Source organism: Pavona decussata, unplaced genomic scaffold (assembly GCF_977016875.1).
Source record: "Pavona decussata unplaced genomic scaffold, jaPavDecu1.1 SCAFFOLD_254, whole genome shotgun sequence".
In the NCBI taxonomy this organism is placed as follows: Eukaryota; Metazoa; Cnidaria; class Anthozoa; order Scleractinia; family Agariciidae; genus Pavona; species Pavona decussata.
In genome coordinates this window covers 3,633,383-3,647,500 of record NW_028145657.1, presented here as the reverse complement: position 1 = coordinate 3,647,500, position 14,118 = coordinate 3,633,383, and the positions used below count along the sequence as shown (strand labels likewise).

The following is a 14,118-nucleotide window of genomic DNA, read 5'->3' as shown; positions in this document are numbered from 1 at the left end:
AAAAGCCATAGAATTACAATGTGCTTCCTTCGGTCAAAGAAAACTAAAATTTCTGAGAAATGGCTTGCGTTTTTGTGTTAAGATTGTTCTAGTTATGTCGCTAGTTTCATTTTGAAGCAGATCATTGTTTGATAAAACCTAAAATAGAACTTGAAATGGTAATCGCTATACTAGTTTTATCTTCCAGTTTGAATATTTTTTATTTCGTTGAATGAAATTCACCGAACGTAGTCTTATCTTTTGTTTTTATTATCGAAACATGAGAAGAATATACCTAGCCAACCGGTGTTTTTTTTTTTTTTTCACGGACGATACAATTTTCCTCCGAATTTGACCGGGTAGTTTCGCACAAGTCAAGGGCTTTCAGTTGTTAAAAGTATCCTTCTGTCAATAAATCTTCTCAAGTTTAAAAAACAGTCCGTTAGAACTGAGTTTCTAAACGTGACCTCTACAACCAATTTATGCCAGACACAAATGAGTAAACAGGGGTCCCAAACGACAGTTTTCTCTCAGATGCTTTGAGGCTATCTGGAGTGCCTGTAAAGCTCTGTAGGTTCATTTTAGGCAGCGCTATAATATTTTTATCTGTTCGGTCATTCTAGGGCAACCTGAGACTTTTTTAGGGCATCTTTGTCCATTTCCCGAAAACCTTAGATCTTATTTCCTTTCTGAAAATCTTAGCTGACCTTTTTTCGGTACCCGAAACGACATTTTTATCAATCCGAAAACACGAGGCCTTAAATTTCCCATATCACGAAAGTTCGAGGTGAAAATCCCCTTCAGAAAATTGTAGGGGATGAAGGGCCTTCCGAACAGATAATTTACCGAAACGATCTGTTGGGTGCCCCTGAGTAAATAGACTTGCGCGCGTTCAATCATTTTCCCCAAACTAGTGTAGTATTTTTGCAGTTTTCATTTTTCACTTGTCCTTTATATGAATTTCGCCGGTTCGTTTATGGTAAACGAAATCCTTTAACTTTTAAATTGACACCGACTGCACTTTCCCAGGTAAAGCAATTACTAGTTCGCGGCAAAAATAAATATTATTGATCTTCTCGTAGAATTGAGTATTGAAAAAGATGACCCTTACCTTGTACAAAATGAAGTAACTTTACGCAAATGTATAGCTTTGCGCTAGGTTCAAATGCAGAAATATCTGATGACCTGATCAACAGTTTCTTGTCAAATAAGAAGTCGTAATCGTTTGCTTGCGAACAATATGCGGATAGACCCCTGCTAACCAGCGAAAGGTTAAGGCATAGTAAATCATTACCTTTTTAAAAAATTGTTGTGATGGAAATTAAGCAGCATTTATTTTCTACGAAGTGATCGAACCCTGCAGGGTTTTAAAATTCAACAGGCAATAAAATTTAAAACAAGCGACCGCTCGGTTAAATTTCGGGAATATTGGTCCGTCTACTGAGTTTTAGAGTAATTGGTGATCTTTGCACTGAAGTTCACCGCTCATTTCTCTAACCGAAAGTTGAAATACAAAGAAATATAGTTGCAAGAGTTGAATAACATCCGTCCTTCAGGTGACTTGTGTATTTTTTTTACAGATAATCCCTTGTAGATATAATCAACGGTGGGAGGAATATATTTCGTCGGCCCCCCGCCTTGCTTCCCTTAAGCGCGTACTGCCGGCCGACAAAATACGCCATCTGCTTATCTTCTAATTAATGTCGGTTTGAAAATGAACGCCTTTTCCCGTTTTCTTTATCAGTAGCAGGTGTATTAAGTTATGCCCTCTCACATGTCTATTTTTGGAAGCGCTTTGTCTAGGCTAAACAAAAACACCGTAATGACAGCATGTTTTCGTGAATCGATTCGGTCATCACCATAAAATGCACACACTTTGATGCCCATTAGACTGTTCACAGGCCCCCTATTTTTCCGTGGGATTGTCGAGCCGAGACTAGTACGCTTCGATAAAGCTGTCGCCATCTTGGTTTGTAAAAGCGAGCGCGATCTGGGGAGAGTGTCTGAACTACCGAGGGTAGCGGAGTGGGGGTTAGTTGAGTGGTGGAGGGGGAGCCTCCGCCTCTCCACTCCGCTCCCCTCGGTAGTTCAGACACTCTTCATGTTCCATGGTGTATTTTAACCAGAATCTATTTAAAAGTAAACTTTCTTAAGCTCCATCCACACCAACAAAACATGTTTAATTAAACCAGGTTTAACAGAATGAAAATTTTTAACAGAAAGCTGAACCATTGTCTTTGACATAGGATTTAAGTAAACGTTAACTTATGCTTTCATTTGTGCTAAATCTGTAACCGGCAAAAATCCGAAAGTAGCTTTTATGAAGGAAATAATTTTAAACTATGTTGAACTAAACAGCTTTTAAACGTGTTTAAGCCTTGGTGTGAATGGGGCATCAGTCTTTGGTAAAAATAAGGACGGAAACTTGTGAAACAGGTTTGAATAAAAACAGCAATATCTCGGTGCGAATCATACTTGTCACCTTATTTAGAGAAAATTAGCATAACTTAGACACACGTTTGCCATCGATTAAATGATTGCGTCCTCCTGTAAGGTGACAACATTTTCTGTACAGTTTAACAATCACTTGTAAATTAGTCGTGAAATGCGATAGTCTTCTTCCGTCACCCTCCGGTAATTCATTTACGAAGGTTAATAATTCGCAATTTTTTCAAAAAAATCGCTCACAATAGGTCGGTAAAATGTTCGCGTGTTTGATTTTCATAATGTTCGACAAATGACATGTTACGACTTAGAGTCGTCAAAACGTCATGTCACTTTTCTAATCACTAATTTTTTATCTTGAAGTGACACAAAATAACGAATACACAACCCAAGCGAGAACGGGGTAGTCCTTGCGAAATCAAGTTCCGTCAGAAAACCTTAGGAAAACACTTTTATCGTAAAATAGGCTGGATAAGAAATCTAGTGTTGTGAAGTATTCAGTGTTTCTTAGTATTCTCTGTATATGTTTAACAGTTTTTCCTTATAAATTACCATGAGCTTGAAAATAATGACAACAACACTGTTTTTGTTTTCGTTGTTGAAGGTTGCGCACCAAAATGTAAAAAATTAATAACCAATATAAGACTGAAATAGATAACCACGCATAAAAAAAACTGGCGGAAAAGAACACCGAATGTCCAACGAGTCGTCAGGACAACATTTTAGGGTTTAAAAGCTCCATTGGCTTAAATTACAATGTACAAATTAAAAACAGAAATATAATTAGAAAACATTTGCTCGTAACAGTGTGTACCAGTGGTGAACTTCGAAGCTACTGAACAAATTTTGTTTTTTTGTGGTTATATATCGTGTTTTTTTTCTTTGTCTAGAATTGAGTTTCTTTATGGCAAAATTAACTTTCCCTTGATTGATGACACACATACGGTACATCCAGGAATTACGAGAAAAAGTTTGACTGACCATTACATCTGAAACACCCTTCTCTCACAGCAAGCGGTATTCCTTGTCGTCTCTTAGTAGTAATGGCACATCTCTGTGTCTTCAGAAGTCGTGAAACATGGAAATAAAAGCTAAAGCGTTTGAAGACTGTCACTGAAGCAACAGAAAATTAAATCAGTTCACGTCTTTCCTCGGAGCAACTATCACTTGAACGTGCTCTATCAAAATCATATCACGTGTTCAATGTTGATCAACAATACATAAAAATGCATTTACGTCAATGAATTGCCTTTTTATCGTTAATTTAAATTACAGAGAGTGAAATTTAGACACGTAAATGCGACAGCAAATTCGAAAACGTTACTTTAAACGAAGCCTTCAATAAACATGATCTGGCCCAAGTTGCTACAAAGAGCGGATATCTTTATCCAGCGGATAACTCGCTATGTGTTGGTTGGAGTGCATTTTAACCGCTGGATAGTGACTTATCCACTGGATAGAGTTATCCGCTCCTTGAGCAACTGGGACCTGATCATGTTTATCAAAGACCTCGTTTAAATTAACGTTGTTTTCGAATTTGCTGTCGCATTTACGTGACTGAATTTCACCCCCAATGCTATCACGAGGCATCGAAACATTGTTCCTTGCATTCATCGTTAATTTTCGTTTAAAATCGTCATTAATTTAAGGTTGCCTAAAAAATATTGGACAACGAGAACAAGTTTATGAGGCTGTTTAAGCCTTGACAGACATAAGCACAACTGATTGAATATCTTTTAACCAATGATTTTCTGTTCGCGAAATTTCGTCACCACGCCATAACCCTTTCGGCAGATCAAAATCATGTGTGATGCCTGGCTAAAAAGATAACACTTTCGTGCCTCGAGGGGAGATTCATCTTACAAAAGATTGAGTATGTTGAGCTATTTTAGTATGAAGATGGTACCGATTTAGGTTTACGTCCAAATACTGGTATCAGTTTAGGACTTAGGTCTAAATTTCCGTTAAGGACTAAAGTACAGGCCCGTAGCGGGGGGAGGGGCAGGGGGGGCTTGAGCCCCCCCCCCCCCCAGAACTTTTGGATGTGAAACAGCAATGTGCCCAAAAATATATAATTAAAACAAATTATATGTTGAATTCTGACGCTGCAAGTGCCTTTTCACTACCTGTCAGTTTCCTTCGCTAACAGGCATTCCTATCTTGTGAATCGGAAATAAGAATCAAAATGGATTGAAATCAACCAATCTGAAGCCGTGAAAGCTGTCGAAATAAACTACTTGTTTGCCAAGACATCCGCTCATTTTAAGCAATACAAATGTCCTTAGTTTATAACAATTTAGTGTTCCCCCGTTGTCACACAAAAAAGCCACACAAATATGTCCTCAAGACCAGAGAAAAAAAATTCTCCTGCAGTCGGATTCTTACTGCCCGATTCCAAATTTAAAATGAGAAAGAAAAATTTGTCTTCGTTTGTCTGCGTCCTAGAAGTCCACGTTAAAGAAAAGGCAAAAATATGTGCCTAAGAGACACAGACACTGTTTACCTTTTAAACAATTGCTCGCTGACGGTGAGATTCTGTCACGAAAATTAATAACTTTGCGCTGGTAAAAAAAACGTTTGACATCAACCCCCAAATATCACTTATTCCGAACATAACCCGAGGTTATAGCACATTCTCTCTTGGGAATAACAAGGATTGGCCGAGCATCAACGAAACTAAACGAAAGCTTTCGTGAGGAACCACAGAAACATGTTGCAGACAATAAAAAAAATTCGCTGGTCACATTTCCAGAGTAACTTTTAAATACAATCGGCAGTGTTAGCGGTGTCGCGCTGCATTGAGCAAAGGAATGAACTAGTGTATTTCAGTTTTGTCACCTGCAATCACCTTGTGATCATTGGCGGCTTTCTATATAGTTCAGTTTTCACTTTTATAGCATGCGTTGTGGAAATTAACAACCCAGTCATTTTTTACCGATAAAAAACCCCAGCCAATCTTAAAAATGGCGATGGACAATTTAGGTGAGTTTGTGATAAAAATTCTTCATACTTGTGAAAATTATTCAAAGAAACAGACCCGGCAACAATCAGTGGTTTACCAGACGTTTTTGCGCGGAAAGAATACAATGGAAAGCGAGGAGGGTAATCATGCATTTGTAAATGCAGAGGAATATTTTTTTGACTGATATTGCTGGCAAATGTGGAACACATGAAACGTTTTTTCTTCGTTGTACTTCTATCACTTGTAAAATGAAAATCGAATAGAGAGACAACAAAATTGAATACGCGATTATAACGCTTGAAGCACTTCGATTAAAGATCAGCAGTTCTATATTTCGATCGAAAATTTCCAAACACTCGTGTAAGAAAGGAATCTCGGTGTTCTTGACAAAAATTGCCCAATAGAAACCAAAATAATAAAGATATGCAACTTGAAGATGTGTTTAAACTGAAAGTTCTCCTACACACGAGGCATTGACAGCTGTCTTTGAAATACAAAGCGTCCAGCCTTTGAATCATGCAAGCCAACAATTCGTTTTCTTCTATTTCTTGTAAACGACGATTACTTTTGCTTCAGAATCACAAATGTTATACATTGCAAGCTTTATAACTTCGGCCGGGAAAAAAGGAAAATAAAGTGAAATATGAAACGGAAAAAGAATGGCACGTACATTTCAATTTATTTTAAGGGTTTGCGATTAAAATAAGCCACATATAAGGATTTAATCTACACTGAATACAGTACCTGGTTGTCACGGTACGATTTGATGAGTCCCTTTGCGGCAACAAGTTTTGTAGAACTTCTACGAGATAAATGAAGGAGAATTTACGTTATTTGATGAGAAAAAAGGTATTCGAGGCAAAGGCGAGTCACAGATGTATTTGACCCAGATTATGAGAAAGTTGCATGTCTGTAATGAAAGTAGATTTTAATAATTTAATGCAAATTTGAAAGCTGAATTGTCAGTTTGAGTTGTGTGCGGTCAAACCACACTTAACACGTATCATAAGTCAACACGAATAGAGAGACGTATTAAAGGAAAAGCAAACAATCTTTGTATTCATGAAACTGAAATGTAACATATATTTCGAAACAACAGCCACTGCTTGTATTAAAACACAAATTCATGGCAATATTTTGAGCGGAAAACCACGCGAAGCGTTGCTAGTGCTGTTTTGTGCGTTTTAGTCGATATTTCTAGCGGAGTCTTGCCGATTTTTGAGCAGGAGAAAAGACGACTAACCCGAAAAAACCTGTATCTTGGAGGAATACCAGAAACGAAAACAAAAACTAAATACATATGACGCTAGAGTAACGAAAATCAAATAGACTGAACTTATTTACCCCCTCGACATCAGTTAAACGCGATTTATGCAATAACCGTTGTTTCTGTGGATTTATTTATGAACATGCCCAAACAGTTGCTATACTTTAGATGCGTTAATAGTTCTTCATTAAATACCGATTCTCAATCCTACACACCACCAACATAAAGGTCAAGAAATTAACGAAACATCCTTTGAATATTCTTTCTTTGTTTAACCAGTTTCCAAATAATTTGACAGTACAGTGCTGCAAGACGTCGGATTATAAATACAGCTTCCAAATTTCATCCGGTCAGTCGATGTACGCTAATTCAACGCTTTTTTTCGCGATAGACACCACAGCAATAATCTTAAAGAAAACTTCGAGAGTGGTTTGGAACCTATTCTCACAAAGTACACATACTGATTGGAAAGACACGAGAATGAAATTCTTATTGCGGTGAAATTTGAAGGCCATTGTTTTGACAGACCTATTTGACAAAGGTCGCAGTGGGGTAAGTCTGAAAACCAGTGACTACAAATTTGTTGTCAACCGAGCTGATAGCCAATAAGGTGCATGCATGTCCAAATTCAGTTCAGAAGAAGAAGTTTGGAACACTTGCCACTCGAAACGTCAGCTTTTGAATCTCGCTATGGTTGGTAACTTATCCTATCAATTCGGTTGATATCAAATTTATGTGTTTGCCAAAGGTCGTCCAAGACGAAACAGAACAGACAGAAGAACGGCACAATAAAAATAAATTACTTTTTTTGAAGATAATGGGCTGCCAAATAGCCAATAAACAATGGATGTTATTTTTTAAAAAAGAAAATGTCCCTCCCTGTTTACTCCAATTGTGAAACTATTATCTTATGGAAACTTCAAAACTCAAAATTTTATTGCAATGAAATGATCTGAACTTGCAAATATTTAATTATTTTTGTATGAGTTATCCTTCAGCTGTTTTTTTGGTTTTATTACTATTATTTTCATTTCCAATTGTTTTAGCTTTGTTGAAGAGGGAGAAAATTAAAAAGAGAGAACAAAAGCTAAATTAATAAAATAACTCAGCAAATATTGCGTGGAGAGTTTTCAGTTCTCAGTCAAAACAATAGACAAAAAATACGGTTTTATTAAAAATTAAAATTCATAAGAAAAAAATGAATTCGTTTTATGAAATTAATTTTGTTGCAGAGAAATAACGACGCAGTTAAGTGCCAGTATAGTACGAAGAACAACACAAAATACAGTTATCGAGAAGTACAAAACACAGGCAAATCATCAAAAAATGTTGGTCTATGTACGTTTTATTTAATTCACCAAATCCAAAACTAAAAGCCAATTTTACAGAACTTTGCGTGCTTTGTGACCAGGTCTTTGAATGAAAGAGAGGCTGGGGATGACTTTGTTTGATACAAACCTCACTCAATGCTGCATATGGCCAGGGGCCCGTTTCTCGGAAGACCCGGTAACTTACCGGGCCCGATAAGTATATTTTTAAATGTTTTTTTGCCGATTACACATTGATTACAGACATGGTACTTGGCCAATGTTTTCTTAGAATTATAAGATTTTAAAATTCAGTATTCAAAGCTAACAAAAGTTGACTTCTGCTAACAAACTTTTATCACCAAAGACACTTATCGGGCCCGGTAAGTTACCGGGACTTTAGAGGAACGGGCCCCTGGGGCCCGTTTCTCGAAAGTCCCGTTAACTTACCGGGCCGGATAAGTGTCTTTGGTGATAAATGTCTCTTAACAGAAGTCAATTTTTGTTAGCTTTGAATACTAAATTTTAAAATCTTATAATTCTATGAAAACATTGGCCAAGTACCATGTTTCTAATCAATGTGTAATCGGCGAAAAAACGATTTAAAAATATACTTATCGGGCCCGGTAAGTTACCGGGACTTTCGAGAAACGGGCCCCTGGTCACTAAGGACATTAATTCGGCAATATTAAAGAAAGTCCTGTCGTTGCGCATGCATGAGCATATTATTAGCAAAAGGGCTGAGTCACGTCATTTTTGGCAGCTTGTGTCTTAATCATGTGTTCTTGGCTCAGAAATAAACTTATGAACCAAACCCCATGGAGATTTTCTACCAGCAATTTGCAAACACTTTCCATTGTTTTGTCTATCCGATTGTAATTAAAAAAAAAAAAGACTACGAAACCAAATTGTTTTTGTTTGTTTGTCTGTTTTTACTAACAAAAGGCAAACCGAGCTGAATAGAGAGCGGGCGAGAAGTCTACAGTGGTTGAAACGTTTCCCCAAATGAGTTGGACATGCTGCTGTTTGTGTTCGTAATTACCGCATGCTATCTCTAACGGATACCCCGCGGCCGGCGGTAACGAAGCTCCTTTTATGTTCTGAATGCTGCGGATAATGTATCAACTGATTCGAGAGGCCAGAAGTAGCACTTCCTATGTTATATTTCAGATTGTTTATGATGCAGTGTTTTATGGAAGTAAAAGTCTAGTCGACAACTACAGTTCACATTTAACGCTGTAAACTGCCGTATTATTCTCGTCTGCATCTCGCAAGGTGTTAAAACAATATTCAATATATATCTCTTATGAAATAGTACACTAATTATATTTCAAATGAGAATTTTTCTCCGACGAGCTCCTAACTATACTTTGAAAAATCGTGCTGCAAGTCACGAGAGACTTAACAATTTATAATTCTGCAAAATTTCAATTCATATATTACAATATTTCTGTGGAACAGAAAGTCGTAAAATGCCATTTGCACCCACTCTTATTTCATGGAAGTCGAAAACAACTCTTTTTAATAGCTATTAACCAGGTCCCGTGTCACGAGCCGAAGAAATAATAATTTTAAAAAGGAAACGCAATTTTAATTTTTAACGAAAGAAATTAGTTGACATGTTCAAGTGAAACTGCAAGAGCAATAAAGTAGTGAAGAAAGTGTATATTCATTATGCTTTGAAACAACTGAGCAATGAGTCAAAAAAAATTACTCCGCTTTCAGTTTTACTACGGTTTTGTAGAGGCAACAATACATTTGGTTGTCTTGTTTTTGCTTGTCACTCAAATGTTTTTGACAAAAATAAACGTATGAGAGGCGAAAGTTCTCGGATGATATGTCGATAAGATGGTTAGTATTGCTGTGCTGTTAACGTCGCTTTCTTGAATTGTGAAAACAAACAGTAATATGGCAATCTTAGAAACCGATAAGATGGCAATAGTCTCCCAAAGGAAGGGATAAATTTACGACCATTAAATGCTTCAAAGAGACCGAAGTGATTATAGTTTAAAATGTCATATTGTACCGATGTACACAAATACTTCTCTTCAACGACGATCATACAAAATCTTTGCTTGTGTAAGTAAAAGTGTCTTTTGAGCAAATCTCTGAGCAGAAAGTTTTGCGAGAAAGGGCCTTAGTGTACAACTGCGTGTGAAATAAATGCCATGTTGTATGTTTTGTTGCTTTTGTTAGCTTTCCTGAATACTGCATGAAGGTGCAAGTGTTTTGCAAGGCTTTGGAGCGAATAAGACATAGAGTACGACAAAATGTTTAAAACGAAAATAATAAAATATTTCCCTCCAGGCAAGATAAGATGGTAAAATTTACAATACACTGAATTGCTTTCGGCGCTGAAAGAGGTGCCTAATTTGCATGTTAATACGCTGACAAGAAATAAAATTCTCTAATCTTAGAAACAATGACACTCTTGAAACTAAATTTTGTACAAAAGTAACTCTTCCGTTGAAGATTGATTGTTTACTATAACTAAGGGATGTCATTTCTTGTTTCAATGTAAGGCCTGAATCATTTCTTCAAGTTATTCGAATAGGTTACCTGACTGAAGCACTAAACAAGTGCATTTTCTTTTGGTCATTTCCCAGTCTCACACAAAAAACCAGCTCCTTAACAGGAAAACGTTTCCCCAAAATAACAGATTGTCAGTTCTGTCGCGGCGCTTGCGACTGCTAATGTACCATACAAGACGTAGAAATAAAAACATTTCAATTCTGTTTACATGAAGGCATAAACTAGCACAGTAAAATACAATGTTTACCTTTAAAAAAATTGTGCCGTGTTAACAACGGCCCTCGCGGCGCGCTCCCGTCTATTTTTCCAGACTTTGTCACCAGCAGAAGACTACAAAAAACTTTTCTCCGTCAAATAAATGCCTCCTGAACGTTGAAAGAAATACGCAGCTGTGCTTTCAAGGTGTGAAGTAAACGTAACAGCGACCAGCAAATTGCTCCCACATAATCTCCCAGACGACCAGAAGTCCTTGAAAAGAATTTCCCTAAGCAATTGATTGGTGCGTCATTTTGGGTTTTTTTCTGCGCAAATTATTTTCCCTCCTTCGATCTTTACTCTTAAATTAATTGGCTTTTATAAAACTGGGGGAAAACTGTCTCGCTTAAATCGGGCGGGCATAAGCATCAAAGCATTATTACTGTGATTAAAGTACGCAAGACATCTGCAGACCTGACGGGAGTAAAGGCAAGTCCATTCGTTATGGTTTGCGCGAGCTTTTGTTTGCTTTTGTCATTTCAATAAAAGCCGGAGCGCATTAGATTATTTGGGGAACAAATCGTGACCGAATACTCCCTTGCGATTGAGAAATAAAAATAGCTTTTTAAAAAGCTGAGTACTTTCCATTTGCCAGACCAGCCAGTCTGTAAATCGAATGCGTTGTGTGAAGGGATGGCGCTGCAAAATATTGGCAAAAAATCACTCCGAAACTGGTATGCGTTATTTTGAAGAAATTTGAAGGACTAGCATAAAACTTATCCTCCAAAACTCTTCAAGTTGGTACATTCCGTTTATGAACCGATCGGCCAGCTCTGACAAATTAATGGAAAGCGCCCTAAAATATTATTCTTCATTTCATCAGCAAATTAATCTACGACAGCATAAACCTATTTCGCTATATTTCTACTTCTATTTCTACGCATAAATAGGTAGAAAACTTAAAAATCTCACAAAAGCAACTCAGCTCAACACACCCCTATTTCAAATTTCTACGTTTAAAAATATCTCGAGTCTTGAGCAATCTCGCCGATCTTCTATACCGATGAGCACTGATGCAACCGGACATTTTCCACTTCCTCTGACGTCACATGGGAAAAGCACGCCACTGGCGATTTCCCGCCGAAATTTTTCCGTCGACTATCTTTTGAGCTTTCGCACACTAAACTTGCCTTTTTAAACTGCACGTCCCTGCGAGATAGCTTTCACACACTTCTTAGCAATCTTTGATATCAATTATTAGCTATGCTAGTAGAAATTGGGTATTCTCATTAACATTTTATGTTTAGCATTTATCGTTTAGCGTGGTTTTTTTTCGTTTTATACTCGTAGTATTGTAAACATTTACCAAAGAGCCACAAAGCCTATTGGAGTAAGTTTCGTGTTATGCTTGCTAACAAACTTGTTTAATTTTATATTTTTTTACTAATGGTGGCTTTAAAATAGAATCACTGACGAATTTCTATTAACAAACTGTATGCACATTTCAATGTATTATCATGGGTAGGAAGACCTTTATCACGCTATTAGAAAGTCGGATTTAGTTTACGAGAAAATGTTCAGTTAACTTCGACAAAATGTCCGCTCAGAATTTCGTTACACTGGAAAAGTAACTCCTTTCGTGTTCGGAGGGACAAATATTTCGATAAGCACTTTCGTAAAACTCCGGTAAAGCCTTCAACAGCTAGTTAATCGGGAAATAAGATTACGTTTCCTAAACCTTTCTGCAACTTAAACGTTTTCAGTTAAAGCGCCCGAACAGTTCAAACAAAAAGGTGTGAAAACACAGGACACAACATTTCAATTATTTTGCTTTAAATGTTCTCGTGATCATTTTCCTCTATTTCCTTCAGTACATCCCACGCCGTTACCATCCGCCGGAACACCTGACTGTGTAATCAAAAATTGTAACGATCTTATAAGTCAAAATGTGTTAGATTTTAATTTTGCCGTGGACTACTAATTGAATCTTATTGAAATTGGGAAAGTATTAACAGTTATTATAATATTTTTTAAAACAATATTTTATGAAAAACTCTCAAATGTTTGTTTAAACTGCCCTGAAAGGTTTAATTCGGATTTCCGCATTTCGTCGTGAAGAAATTAAAGACACCATAAGCATCAACCGTCTTAAAATCAAGCCCCAATTGTTCAAAGACTGGAGAACTTTATCCAACGGATAAAATGTACGCTGCTATCCTATGGTTAGCGATTTTTCCACTGGGCAAAGTTATCCACTCTTTGAACAAACCAGGCTCCTGTATTTCGCCGCATAAATTAGTGTGAGGAGACGGGTAAATTTCAATGCAAAGTTGAAAATAAACTGGCCATAAAATGTACAGTCTCGGATCAGATACCATTCCTATCAATCCCATGAGACTCAAATCGCGCTGAGTGAAAATTGAGTATTATCAACCATCAAAGGATAGAGTCATTTCGTATTCTGTTATAATCTATTTTGAGAAAACAATAGATAAAACATGTTTGTGCGTGTACTAGTAGGGGATCAATTTGATCTTGGCCACTTATGTTATTGATTTGGTGACTTCTTTCCGTTACTATGACAACAAGTAAGGAAATTCATGCAATTATATTGGCCATATGTATAGTTTAGTTGATTTGTACAAAAAAATATATTGCTATACCATATTCACGCGTAACAACACTTTACAGAGCTAATATCAATAATATACAAGGCAAAGTCTTTGTGGCAAGTTATAAATAACAAAAGTTCATACCGTATTTACTTGAGAAATCGGCGCGGCGTTAATTAAAATATTTCGAATTTTTAATGTGACAGGCGCCTCATTGAAAACGCAGTAAAACAACAGTTTTGAATAAAATATAACTTACTCCTTTTCCTCAAAAAAAAACCCAACTTAACAAGAGAAAAACAACCAGCTTTAAATGTCACTATCTCCTTTCTGGTGGTTTAAAAACGAATCGTTTTCCCTTTATACTTTGGCACTCTACTGAAGCACCTTTGGAGAACTCATCAAGTGCTTCGAATGAACGACGCGTAGTTGCCGCAGGGCACGTTGCCTAATCGAGCTAGGTGTTAATTACTGTTTTTGCTTTTATGTGGGCACTTATTTCGAGGCGGGGCTTAAACTACGAGACGCTTCCCCATGTAAATTCCGTACTTGATAAAGAAATCCGGCAGGTCCGACGCGATTTTGCCGGAAAAAGGTAATAAAGGACAACAAACAACGACGTAAAATGGCTCTCGTAACACCCACCGACTAATTTCGGATTTAGCTGTTCGGAGGACTTTATTACCTCAGAAATTCGGATTTAGTTTTAAGAAAATCTTTAATGTACTTCGGCAAAATGTCAGAAAAACTAAATTCTTTTCGTTCTCTGAGGAGAAAATATCTCAATAAAAACGCAAAAAAAGGTCGGCTGCTATTTTT

The 14,118-nt window shown here is 37.0% G+C and overlaps 1 protein-coding gene across 12 annotated transcripts in view; it reads right to left on the bottom strand.

Annotated features, from left to right (window-relative positions):
- The window catches only part of LOC146456649 (gamma-aminobutyric acid type B receptor subunit 1-like), a 66,970-nt gene that overhangs the window by 25,042 nt on the left and 27,810 nt on the right, over positions 1 to 14,118 (bottom strand). For 8 of the 12 annotated variants that reach the window (XM_085093140.1, XM_085093143.1, XM_085093144.1 and 5 more), the window contains one exon: positions 6,131 to 6,188. The exons of 1 other annotated variant lie outside the window; for it this stretch is intronic. The gene's annotated coding sequence lies outside the window, so the exon portion shown is untranslated. Of the gene's footprint in view, positions 1 to 1,090; positions 1,276 to 3,405; positions 3,749 to 6,130; positions 6,189 to 10,739; positions 10,930 to 14,118 lie in introns of those variants that run through there. 3 more of the 12 variants (XM_085093147.1, XM_085093149.1, XM_085093150.1) reach the window with 3 other exon arrangements.